The sequence below is a fragment of the Vicia villosa genome, linkage group LG7 (genome assembly GCF_029867415.1).
Source record: "Vicia villosa cultivar HV-30 ecotype Madison, WI linkage group LG7, Vvil1.0, whole genome shotgun sequence".
Taxonomy (NCBI): Eukaryota; Viridiplantae; Streptophyta; class Magnoliopsida; order Fabales; family Fabaceae; genus Vicia; species Vicia villosa.
In genome coordinates, this window is record NC_081186.1 from 8,418,537 (window position 1) to 8,432,277 (window position 13,741).

The 13,741-nt window shown below is 39.0% G+C and overlaps 1 non-coding gene across 1 annotated transcript; it reads right to left on the minus strand.

The window, feature by feature from the left end:
• Positions 1–652: 652 nt before the first annotated feature.
• Positions 653–759, minus strand: LOC131621220 (small nucleolar RNA R71). The gene has a single exon (XR_009289545.1). It is a non-coding gene; the product is annotated as a small nucleolar RNA R71 (small nucleolar RNA).
• Positions 760–13,741: the final 12,982 nt, after the last annotated feature.

A 13,741-nucleotide genomic window follows, 5' to 3' on the forward strand; every position in this document is an offset into this window, starting at 1 on the left:
ATCAAGTTTTTGGCGCCGTTGCCGAGGACTATTTAAGTCGATATCGTAACTCACTGTTACACCGTAGAGACTAGGACAATTTTTCCCTTTCTTTCTGAACGATTGTATGCCAAATACTCGTTCACAAGAAGGAGATTTAATACAACGAATTAACGAGATCGAACATTTCATTAACGTCAAACGTCGAGCTCGCAATCTTCCCGAAGTAGACCCAATTCTGATTAATCAGGAATTGACTTTTACTGATCAAATTAATCAATTCACCCCAAAGTTAGAGATGGCTGCTCCTCGTCCTCTTAGAGACTATGCCGCTCCTTCGCGCGCTGAACCGCACTCAAGTATCGCACCACCTGCGATTGAGGCAAACAATTTCGAACTGAAGCCTTCACTGGTCCAAGCTGTTCAACAGAATCAATTCTCTGGAAGCCCTGTAGACGACCCTAACCTCCATTTATCTGTGTTCGTGCAATACGCCAACACCGTCAAAGCTAACAACGTTAGTTCCGAAGCTATTCGATTACGTCTCTTTCCTTTCTCCTTGAGAGATAGAGCTAGAGCGTGGCTTCAATCCCTGCCTTCAAATTCCATAACTACATGGGACGAATTGAAGAGAGTATTCTTAGCGAGATACTTCCCGCCTAGCAAAACTGCTATGCTCAGAGGTCAAATCAACGGATTTACCCAGAAAGATAACGAATCACTCTTCGAAGCTTGGGAACGTTATAAGGACATGCTTAGACTATGCCCTCATCATGGACTCGAACCATGGCTGATCATCCATACTTTCTATGGTGGTCTCTTATATAACACTAAAATGACTATAGATGCCGCTGCTGCCGGAGCATTAATGGACAACCCTCATGATGAAGCATATAACCTCATAGAGAACATGGCACAAAACCATTACCAATGGGGTGGAGAACGAGCCGCTCTAGAGAAAGCCCAAACCAAAGGAGGAATGTACGAAATAAGTGGTATAGACCGCGTTAATGCGAAAGTAGACGCTTTAACTCAAAAGATCTAGAACTTAACCATCACTCCTTCAGCCACCGCTGCTGCTGTAACACCTAACTGCGAGATCTGTGGATTGACTGGACATGTAGTTGCCGAATGTCAACTCTTGACTGGAGCCCCATCTGATCAAGTAAACTATGCTCAAGGAAACCCTTATTCTAACACGTACAACCCTGGATGGAAGAACCATCCGAACTTTTCCTATAAAAACAACAATGCGTTGTACGCACCTGGACAAGCACCTGCTGTACCACCTGGCTACCAAAAAGCGCCTGTAGCTGCTCAAAACACCCCTAGGAAGTCGAATCTAGAAATCATGATGGAAAACTTTATAGCTTCCCAACAACAAACCAACAAAGACTTCCTGAATCAAAACATTCACAATAGCGAGCAACTAAAACAACTATCGAACAAAGTAGATGCTTTAGCTACGCATAACAAAATGCTAGAAACTCAAATATCACAAGTAGCTCAACAACAAGCACCTACCGCTGCCCCTGCTGGCACGTTTCCTGCTCAACCACAACCTAATCCTAAAGGACATGCGAACGCAATAACACTACGAAGTGGAACGAATTACGATGGACCCATTGATCCTAGAACTCAAAACGTACCCATGTCACAACAAGAGCCAAAGGAAACCCAAAAGACATCAAATGATGACCAAACTGCTAAGACTAAAGAGAACAATAACGAAGTGGAATCTGAAAAGGAAAAACCTTATGTTCCACCACCACCTTATAAGCCGCCAATTCCTTATCCTCAGAGATTAGCTAAATCAAAAACCGAAGCGCAATTTAAAAGATTTGTAGAACTTCTGAAACAATTAAACATAACCATACCCTTCACAGAAGCCATAACTGAAATGCCTTCGTACGCTAAATTTCTTAAAGAAATCTTATCAAACAAAAAGAAACTCGAGGATAACGAAACCGTGACGCTTACCGCTGAATGTAGCGCTATCATCCAAAATAACATGCCTCCAAAACTGAAAGACCCTGGTAGTTTCTCTATACCCTGCGTAATAGGTAAAACCATTATAGAGAAGGCCCTGTGCGATTTGGGAGCTAGTGTTAGTTTGATGCCTCTTTCAACCTGTAAGAAACTAAATCTAGGTGAGCTTAAAGCAACGAGAATGTCTCTTCAACTAGCAGACCGTTCAGTAAAATACCCTGTAGGAATGTTAGAGAATATCCCTGTTCGTGTAGGTCAATTCTACATCCCAACTGATTTCATCATTATGGATATCCAAGAAGATTCTAACATTCCGATCATATTAGGAAGACCATTTTTAGCAACCGCTGGTGCAATTATAGACGTAAAGCGAGGAAAGCTTACTTTCGAAGTAGGAGAAGAGAAAATAGAATTTATCCTTTCCCAATTCCTAAAAGCACCTTCTATAATTGACACATGCTGTTCTGCTGACATAATCGACGAGTGTGTTAATGAAATACAATCCGAGCCAAATAAGGAAACCGAGATCCTAAAAATTCCTATACCGCCAATCCTTGAAGATGACAACTGGCGTGGGGAATATCAAGATAACCACTTGAGTGAATGCTTGGCACTTACTCCTGATCCTATACCTGGACCGAAGAAACCTGCTATAGAACTGAAAACACTACCTACTGATCTTAGATACGAATTCCTAGACGAGGAACTAAACCGACCTGTTATAGTGAACGCCAACTTAGGACAAACCGAAACTGTAAAATTATTTACTGTCCTAAGAAAATACCCAACCGCTTTAGGATATAACATATCAGATTTGAAAGGAATAAGTCCTTCCCTCTGTATGCACCGCATTATGCTCGAAGACGACTATAAAACATCTAGAGAACATCAAAGGCGGATAAATCCTATTATGAGCGATGTGGTTAAAAAGGAAATCCATAAACTACTAGAAGCCGGAATAATATATCCTATATCCGATAGTAAATGGGTTAGCCCTGTTCACGTCGTACCAAAGAAAGGAGGAGTTACTGTAATCACTAACGCTAAAGGCGAATCTGTAGCACAACGTACCCAAACTGGATGGTGAATGTGCATTGACTATAGGAAGTTAAACAAAGCTACCCGAAAAGACCATTTCCCTTTACCTTTCATAGATCAGATGCTCGAACGCCTAGCTAAACACTCGCATTTCTGCTATCTGGATGGATACTCCGGATTTTTCCAAATTCCTATCCACCCTGACGACCAAGAGAAGACCACGTTTACCTGTCCCTATGGTACATTCGCTTATAGACGAATGCCTTTTGGGCTTTGCAATGCACCCGCGACCTTCCAAAGATGCATGATGGCAATATTTGCCGACTTCCTAGATGGAATAATGGAGGTCTTTATGGACGACTTCTCTGTCTGTGGAGGAAGTTTCGAAACATGTTTAGAGAACCTTGAACTGGTACTTAAACGATGCGTAAGCGTAAACCTAGTCCTTAATTGGGAAAAATGCCATTTCATGGTTCGACAAGGAATTGTACTTGGACACATCGTATCCGATAGAGGGATCGAAGTAGATAAAGCCAAAATTGAAATTATCGAAAACCTTCAACCTCCCAAAACCGTTAGAGAAATAAGAAGTTTTCTAGGACACGCTGGTTTTTACCGACGTTTCATTAAGGATTTCTCTAAAATTACAAAACCCTTAACTGAACTACTAATGAAAGACGCTGAATTCATTTTTACCGATAAATGCACTGAAGCATTTCATACGCTTAAACGAGCATTAATCTCTGCGCCAATTATGCAACCTCCCGACTGGAATGAGCCTTTCGAAATAATGTGCGACGCGAGCGATTATGTTGTAGGAGCCGTTCTAGGGCAAAGAAAGGATAAGAAACTACATGTCATATACTATGCGAGTAGAACCCTAGACGAAGCTCAAATGAATTATGCCACGACAGAAAAAGAATTATTAGCTGTCGTATTTGCACTAGACAAGTTCCGTTCTTACCTGGTAGGAGCCAAGATAATCATATACACTGACCATGCCGCCATTAGGTACCTCCTAACCAAAAAGGATGCCAAACCAAGACTTTTGAGATGGATTTTGTTGCTACAAGAGTTCGACCTAGAAATTAAAGATAAAAAGGGTACTGAAAATGTCGTAGCAGATCACCTCTCTCGATTGGAAAATCTAAAACCCGAACAAGTACCAATTGACGACGATTTCCCTTATGAAAGACTCATGGCTCAATTAGAAGCAAATGAATTCGAACCATACCATCCAAACGCTGAAACTAACAACTTAGCTGAAATAGCTTTAGCCCGCTCTGATACACCTTGGTATGCAGATTACGTAAACTACCTAGCTGCTGGTGTGCTTCCTCCTGATCTAAGTTACCAACAGAAGAAGAAATTCTTTCACGACCTAAAACATTACTATTGGGACGACCCACTCCTGTTCAAAAGAGGCCCCGATGGGATCTTTAGACGTTGTGTACCTGAAGAAGAAATAGGAAGTATAATAACACACTGCCATTCTGCACCGTGTGGAGGACACCATAGCACATCTAGAACCTGCGCCAAAATCCTTCAATCTGGACTTTTCTGGCCTAACCTGTGGAAAGACGTTTACTTTGCTGTAATAAACTGTGATAGATGCCAACGAACCGGAAATATTTCGAGACGTGATGAAATGCCTCAAAAAGGCATTCTTGAAGTAGAAATATTTGACGTCTGGGGAATAGACTTTATGGGTCCGTTTCCATCGTCGTTTGGAAATCAATATATACTCGTAGCCGTCGATTACGTTTCAAAATGGATAGAGGCTATCGCTTCTCCTACAAACGATACACGAGTAGTCACCAAACTCTTTAAAAACGTCATCTTTCCTAGGTTCGGTGTGCCAAGATTGGTAATTAGCGATGGTGGTTCCCATTTCATTTCAAGAGTACTTGAGAAACTCCTTCGAAAATATGGAGTAAATCATCGAATAGCTACACCATACCATCCACAAACAAGCGGACAAGTAGAAGTATCTAACCGCGAAATAAAACAAATATTGGAGAAAACTGTTGCTATATCTAGGAAAGATTGGTCAACCAAGCTAAACGAAGCTTTATGGGCTTATAGAACAGCTTTCAAAACTCCAATAGGAACTACCCCATTCAAACTCGTTTATGGAAAATCATGCCACCTACCGGTAGAGTTAGAACATAAAGCCTATTGGGCCATTAAAAATTTAAACCTAAACTACACTGCCGCTGGTGAGAAACGACTTCTTGACATAAACGAATTAGAAGAACTTAGACAAGACGCTTATGAAAACGCCAAAATCTATAAAGAGAGAACGAAAAAATGGCACGACAAGCGTATATCTAGGAAAAATTTTAGCATAGGCGATAAAGTACTTTTATTTAATTCTAGACTAAAATTATTTCCTGGTAAGTTACGATCTAGATGGTCTGGCCCTTTCGAAATAACTAACATATTTCCGAGTGGAGCGATAGAAATCAAAGGAGAAACCATAAAGCCTTTTGTCGTAAATGGGCAACGTCTAAAGTATTACCATCATCTCGAACACGATGAAAACATCGAAGTTTTTAAACTTGACGAGCTGCCCGCTCATTTGAAAAAATAGTTTTCTATTTTTAAAATCGTCGAGCTTACGACATAAAACAAAGCGCTTGGTGGGAGACAACCCACATTTATTTATTCTTCTATTTTAATTTATTTTTATTTTTAATCTTTTATTTTCATTTAAACATTCTATTCTATTTTTCATTATTGTAATTTTAATCATTTTTTTTACTTTTTCATACATCTTATAATAATTACTATAATTATAACTGCTATCTTAAATTGAGAAAATATTCCTTTTTATAATTATATTTATTATTATAACTTGTTACTTAATTTTATTTTTTTTATTTTAAATAAACACTAGCCTAATTCTAACTTAATCTTAATATTTTCAACTTCTAGGTTTTTCTTAACTACTAACTAAGATGCAAGAAGTCGATAATATGGAAGTTGTGTTCCGTGGTAGAGGACAAGAAGCAAGATTTAATAAGCTGGCTGAAAGACAAATGGATTTGACTTGCTACCCTCATCAACCGACTATGGTACGACTTGGTATCGAAGAAAGCGTTTTGCACCTGCTAGACCAAATCGGTTGGACTGGTTCTCACTTGTTCCGCAAGTTTAGTACCTACCGGAAGCTCACTCTGGAATTCTTGAGCTCCCTGACCTATCTTCCCAACAGTGGACAAGAACTGAGCAAAGGAGTCATTCTCTTTAGACTCTTTGGTATGGAATTTAATTTTTGCATCCGAGATTTTGCTGAAATGCTAGAGCTACCTCATGGATCAGATGCATACACTAAAGTAGCTGAAGACAGTCTTGCTTACTGGGAATTGGAAAGATACTGGGGCAAGATCACTGGAAACGACAACCCTGAAGAAAATGAATTCCAATCTGAGAACATCCATAACCCCGCTTTCAGATACTTCCATAAGATCATTGCTCACTACATCTTAGGAAAACCGGATAATGTCACTGAAGTTTCTAGAGAAGAGTTATTCATCATGTTCTGCTCCTCTCAGAATTGCCCGGTTAATGCCATCGCATTCATGCTAACAAACTTCGAGCGCATCACGCAAGACGAAGTTTCACCTATTAGGATCAGCGGATTTGTCACTATGATTGCTAATGCTATAGGAATGAGAGTACCTTTGCTTAGATTGACACCTCTTGGTTCCCATAACTCTATGGACATTAACTTCTGCTTTAATCGAGGTATCATCAGTAACCTTGGACCTGATCGGTTTGAATTGCTCATTGACAACAAAGTTTGGTATCAGTTCACCTTACCGAATCCTAGGACGAGTGTGCACAACCCTGCCAACTGGCTTTACTATGGTCAGATTCCTGAGAGAGAGCCCTCACCTGAAACTCCTCAAGCTTATGAACATTTTGATGAGGAAATGCATGTATCTGAATCTGAGCCTGAAACACCTCCTGGATACTGTGAACCTTTACCTGAAGATGAACCCATTCCTGAGTATGAACCTTTACCTAAAGATGAACCCATTCCTGAGTATGAACCCTTTACTTGAAGATGAACCTATACCCGAGTATGAGCCTGAGACTCCTTCTGAAGATTCTGCTGATGAGTACACTGTTGACATGACTGATATCGAGCTCGAGCCACAACAACCCGCTGCATCCACCGCATCGGTGAATCAAAGAATGCCTAATCTGAACACGCACGAGCAAGCCATCAATGCACTGCAACAAGATGTACAACATGTGCGCAACGAGCTTCACACTTTGCAAATGCATTTCTTCGATTTCATCGACACCGTCAATGCTCAATTCGACGAAGTCTTCAAACACATTTATTCTAATGTGCACAACAATAGACGTGGCTAGATGTTACCATTTAGATTATTAGATTTTATTCCTAGTTTTAGTAATTTCTATTCCTAGTTTAGATTCTCATTTTTCTGCACTTTTACATTCTGTTTCTGTCTACACTCAGTACTGGTTTAATATTAAATGCAATTTTCTATTTATTACTGCTGCTGTGTTTTTACTATATCACTATTAAACTGCTATGCATTCCTGTATACCATATTTTTGCCGTTTATAGTATGATACAATTACACTGTACTGAGCTGTTATTATGTATTAATGCTACTGTCAGAGTTGGTCCACCCTTGCACGCGTGGAAACCCCTTTCCCTAGGCTAGGAGACGCACGTCTCCACCTCTGTGGGACCCAACCCCTGCATGCTAAGGACAGGAGACGACCGTCTCCATGCTCTGCTCCCCAGCAGACTGGCTGCCTGAGACGCGCGTCCCCCAAGGCCAGCAGTCTGCACCTTTTGACCACGCAAAAGACCATCTTTATTCCCTCTTGAATTTTGAATTTGAATTTCAAAATTCATTCTTCCTCAAAATTCATTCTTCCTCATTCTTCCCCTATTTATTCCATTTAAACACCATAAACATCATTCATCCTCCATTATTCACCTCTTTAACTCTACATCATTTCCCATTTCTCCATTCCATTCAAACTTCAAACACCACCATTAATCCATTTTAATTCTACATTAACCACACCATTTTCAAACCTCACTATAAAACCACACCACCACCACTTTTATTTTTCACAACCTTCATACCATTTCTTTTCTACCATTCTACTATCATTTCTATTTTTCTTTTTCAAACTCACCATGCCTCCACGTTCAATCATCCGTAGTCTGCGTCCTGAGAGACCACCCCCTAACCTTAACAATGTTATATTCCGAGAAGACGACAATGATGCTCAAAGAACCAAATACCTCGCTTTCTATGAACGTTCGGTTGTTCCCACAAAATTTGTGAACACCGAATGTCTAGAAACTCTAGGCCTCATTGATGGTGTCACCCGTTTGCTCACTAAATCTAGCCTACACCATCTTTGTACCGAACTCGTACCTACTTATGAGCCGCTCGTCTTAGAGTTCTTGAGTTCTTTCAATTACGACACTCCTTCTGATCAACCACTCTTAACCGGTAGCATCCAATTTCGGATGTTCAACCGTGAATATACTTTGGATCAAGAAGTTGTGGCTACGTATTTGCACTTTAATACGTCACCAAATGCTCTCCGCACTATCTTTCAAGAACTCAATGGTCGTTCATGGGAACAGCACGCTTTCGACCTATGGTTTAATCTCACTGGCGAAGTTCAAACTGGTTGGAGGGCTCTTCATGCTTCTCACATTCAAAACCCCGCTATACGTTATTTTCAACGTGTTTTGGGGCATACTGTTTTTTCGAGATCCAACAACCACAAGGTAAATCAACATGAACTATTTTTCCTCTACTGTGCGCTAAACAATCTTCGTTTCAATGCCGCACCGTTTATGCTCCAACACATCCAAGGCTGTGTCAACGCCCCCGCTACAAACCCCTTTCTGTTTGGCGGTATTATTACTTCCTTGGCCTGTGCCTTAGGTCTTGGTGATGAGCTCCTTTCACTCTCTCATCTCATGATGCCTACTCAATCACTCGACCTCACTTATTGCCGTGAATCCCACTTGGTTTCACCCCGCCATGATGGCCGATACACCTTGGTCGTCAACAAAGTTCTGATTCCTTATGTCATCCTTCCGTGCCCTGAAAGAATCAACATCCGTTATGTTCAGCGTTGGAGGCTTATTGAAGACAATCCTCAAGATAACCAACCTGATCATCCTAATGAACCTGTGGATGCAAATGAAGAAGAACTCAACCAAGGACAAGCTGATGACAACCAACCTCCTCAAAACAACCCTCCGCCTATCACTCTTGATGCCATGTATGCTGCAATTCCACGACAAGACCACCTATTTCAAGCTATGCAGACAAATCAAAATGAAACACTGAGGCTTATTCGAGAGATGCAACAGGAGCACCGTGCCTATGCTATTAGAAACGAAGGCCAATACATTGAAATTGCTACACAATTGCATGATCTTAACATTCGTGTGAATGGCTCTCCTACTGATAGACGTCGTCGTGTTCGTACAAGAGGCACAAGCAGTTCTCGCAACCGCAACATTGAGGAGTAGTTCTCATGCATTGAGGACACTGCATCATCTAAGTCTGGGGGAGTCGCATTACTTGCTTTAGTTTATTTTCCTTTCCTTTTTCTAGTTTTATTTCCCTTCCTTGTAATGTTTTTTTTTTCTAATTCAATAAAGAATATTTATGGAATTTCAAGTGTTATCTTTATAATTCCGTAGTTATTTCAATTTCTTCCATTTTCTTGAGCCATAACAAATTTTTTTGCTCTTAAACGATAAACGCAAAAACCCCACACGTTCGAGAAATACGAAGCTACTTAAACACCGAACGCATAGCAATTGGCTAAGATTTTAGTCAATATCCTTATTGTCCCTACACTCTAAAACCCCCAAGTATGCGTAACCGATTTGAATACCCTTTATACCGGAACCATCGACTTTAATTTTTGAAGTAACCCTTAGTAGTTTATTCTAGCAGTCGGCACCGTCTTAGATACCAACTACGCAGAGAGTCGATGAATATAAGTGTATGATCCTCATAATAATAATTATGTGCTTAACCATAATAAGAAATGTGCCTACTAAGTAAGGTGATCCTCACAAGATCATTTAACCTAACGGTCGCAATTCTCAAATACAAAGAATTTAAAAACTCATTGTTGATTGTTCAGAAGTCATCTGGTACTGAACTTGGTAGGAAGGACTACTGTCCTATTCCCCACAATCCTCAAATGAGCGCTAAGGAGTATACCACATAATTGTGCCAGAACTCCATAAGAAGGATCATAGTCACTAACCGACTACTCTGCTATGTGCGTGTCAAGATAATGGGCTTAATGTGATTACGCGCGAATGAAAAGGGTAAAACATGATGACGAGTCAAAGGTCGAGCTATAATGGCATGATTCGGATTGGTATGTATACTGGGAGTTGTCTAGTGTCGCTACTATAAGTTTATTGCTTGGATCTGCAACATTATTTTCAAACAAGAACACAATGTAGCTGAGTATGACCGAACGACGTGGTGGAAGCGTGTTTCACTTTGCTGTCCTCCCATTTCTATCTTGTTATTTTGCTTGAGGACAAGCAAAGGTTCAAGTCGGGGGGAATTTGATAACACGATTTTATATCGTATATTTAGCTTGAAATCCATAGATATTTATAGCATTTTCCGTTTATTATATTGATTTATTATGATATTACGCGAGTTTTTGCTTTGTTTCAGGTTTTACACTCTTATTATGACTAATTGTGAAAAAGAGAAGAAATGGAGCTAAAACGACCCCTTTCTATGCCTAAAAGATGAAAAAGGAGTGCTGAAGTGAAAGAGGGGTGCAAATAAGGCCCAAGTGTGCTGAAAGAGACCCAAAGACCCAATGAAGCAATCCAGCCCACGAAGGAAAGCAACCAAAGCCACACATCTAAGCAGAGACGCACGTCTATGCCACCTCAGCAGAAGGGAGACGCACGTCTCCACTTCCCTAAAGATTCTCCACTTGAGACGCACGTCTCAAGTCACGCACCCAGTCTCCCTGAAGAATCGGAGACGCACGTCTCCAAGTCCCAGTCAGAAAAGCTCCCTAAATTCTCGGATTTCAACTGCAAAGCCTCGCCTATAAATAGAGGCAGATACTTCACTTCAACCTGTCCGATTTTCTGCTAACGAAGTGCTGCCGAAATTGTACCGCGAACCGTATTTTCATTCTGCTTTCATTCAAACACTTATTTTCTCACAACGATTTCTACACCGGAAATTGTTGTGAACTTTTTACAAATCTAGCCTTACGTTAGATTTATCGCTTTTATTTCCTTGTTTTATTTTCCGTCCGTTTAAATTCCGAAGAACGATCCAGCCAACCTGTGGTGGAGGTTCGATACTTGAAGATTTATTTGCCGTTTATTTAATTCAGGTTTAATATTTACCGCCTTATTTATATATTTATTTGCATGATATATTGTATGCCTATTAACATGCCTATTACTATAAACCGAATCTATTTATGCATGTTTAACCGTATTAATATGTCTGGCTAAATTACTAAGGTGTCGGTATGTAGAGTAAGTTAACCATGGGATCCGAAATAAATTGGCTTAATTATGTTTTATTAAATATCACTTATTTTTGGTTTATATGTCTAATTTAATTATAAGTCTTAAAACCAATAGAGCGAAAGTTTGAGGGGTTAAGACGGTCAAAGGTTAAAATCAATAGAGCGAAAGTTTGAGATCGTTAACCAGATAGTAGACATAGGACATTAGTTTTAAGGATGGCGAAAGCGTATTAAAACTAATTGGGACTTATTTATTTTCAAAAATTGTTTTTACACTCGAGCGGGATGGCGAAAGCGTACGTTAGGGATATTAGCTTGCTCCGAGTCAACAGAGCGAAAGTTTGAGATTAGGAGATTTAAATAGATAACAACTTCATAAAATAGGCATTTTATTAATTACGTTGTTTCCAAAAAGCTCTTCTAAAATCTAATGGGATGGCGAAAGCGTACATTAGGATTAGGATAGTAATCTGAATCAACAGAGCGAAAATTTGAGACGAGGATTTTTAATCAATTGAATTAGTAAAGATTTTTAATTTAATTATGCAAAAGCCAATGGACCTTCGGATTACCTTAAGTTAAACGAAATACATACTGATACCTGTCTTTTATTATATTCTTTATTCCTCACAATCAATCTCCCTTAGGAACAATCAAAATTTTAGTAGCCCTAGCTTTACATAGTAACCTTAGATAACGGTAGATCGATTCATAGTCCCTGTGGATTCAATATCTTTTAAAACTACACGACACGACTGTGCACTTGCAGTCATCAGATTTATAGACACGTAAAGTCGCGATCAATCTATCATCAAACATCAATAAAAACACATTTCTAATCCCAAATTCATGTATTTTGTTCATAAACCCTAACATTTATACACATAGATAATCCATGGTTCAATCATACAATCCAACCCATCCTAAACATCATCATACATCCCTTTAGCATGAAAGAACCTCACCCTTACCTTAGATTTTGGATTGAAGCCAACTCTATCTTCAGCCTTGAGATTCTCCTCTTCTCTCTTCTCTTCTTTCACAACTTTGCCAAAATGAGTTCTAATTCCCAATTCCCCTCAATTCTCTTGTTTTACTAAAACCCTCATTAATTCTCAATTACTAATGGGCTCTAATTAACACCCTGTACTTACTAATGCCAACTTAGGCCCATTAACTCACCTAACTCACTAACTTATGCTATTTACTATTAAAACTCAATAAATAACACAAATATCACATAAGCATTTAATTAACACATAATAATTAAATAAATCACCTAGCACACAATTAAACAAAATACGAAAATAAAACGGGTGTTACTGCTACGAAGGTAATCGTAGCTAAATCGTAGCTATTCCCTAGATACAAGATTAACTTGGTTATTTGCAGGTGTCACTATGAAGGCTTGTAGCTGATTCATAGTTAAATCGTAGCTACTTCCCAAATTCTAACAATTGTAGGTTTCATAGCAATCTCGTAGCGAAAACGCAATTGATTCTTAGCAAATTTCTCAAGGGCAAACAGAGAAGATGATGACGTGGCATAGGCGTGAGGTGTTTTTGTTTATTATATATTTTTTATTTCCATCCCACTAACACCATACACTTGCAGCCCAGTTGGCAATCGTTAGAGGCCAACAACATTGTGGTCTTGAGTTTGAATCCTAGGGACCTCTATCTTTTTCTAACAATTTTTCTAACTTCCTTCCTCTTTTCTAATTAATTAACTAATATCTAATTTAATTACTATAATTAATTAACCAATTAGAAATCACCAAAAAATATTTTAATTTTAGAATTAGGTTTTAATCAATTAATTTTCATTTTTATTTTGTACATATTTAATTTTATAAGTAATTAGGAGTTGTTTTAATTAATTAGTAATTAGGTTTAAAAAAATAGGTTTTTTACCCTGATTTTATTTATAACCCTGATTTCAATCCTCTCTCTTCTAATCTCCGTTTACTTCTCGATTTCCCGATTCGACCTAGTAATTATAAGCGAAAATCATAGTGCATTTAAAAATCTTCAACATACAATGGGATGCCACATATCAACTTAAAGAAAATAAACAACTCGTATTTCATTTTAACAGTGACACATAGCATTCAGAAACACAACTTTATTCAATTGAATCAAACTTCAACTTATAAATCAGAATCAACATAAAA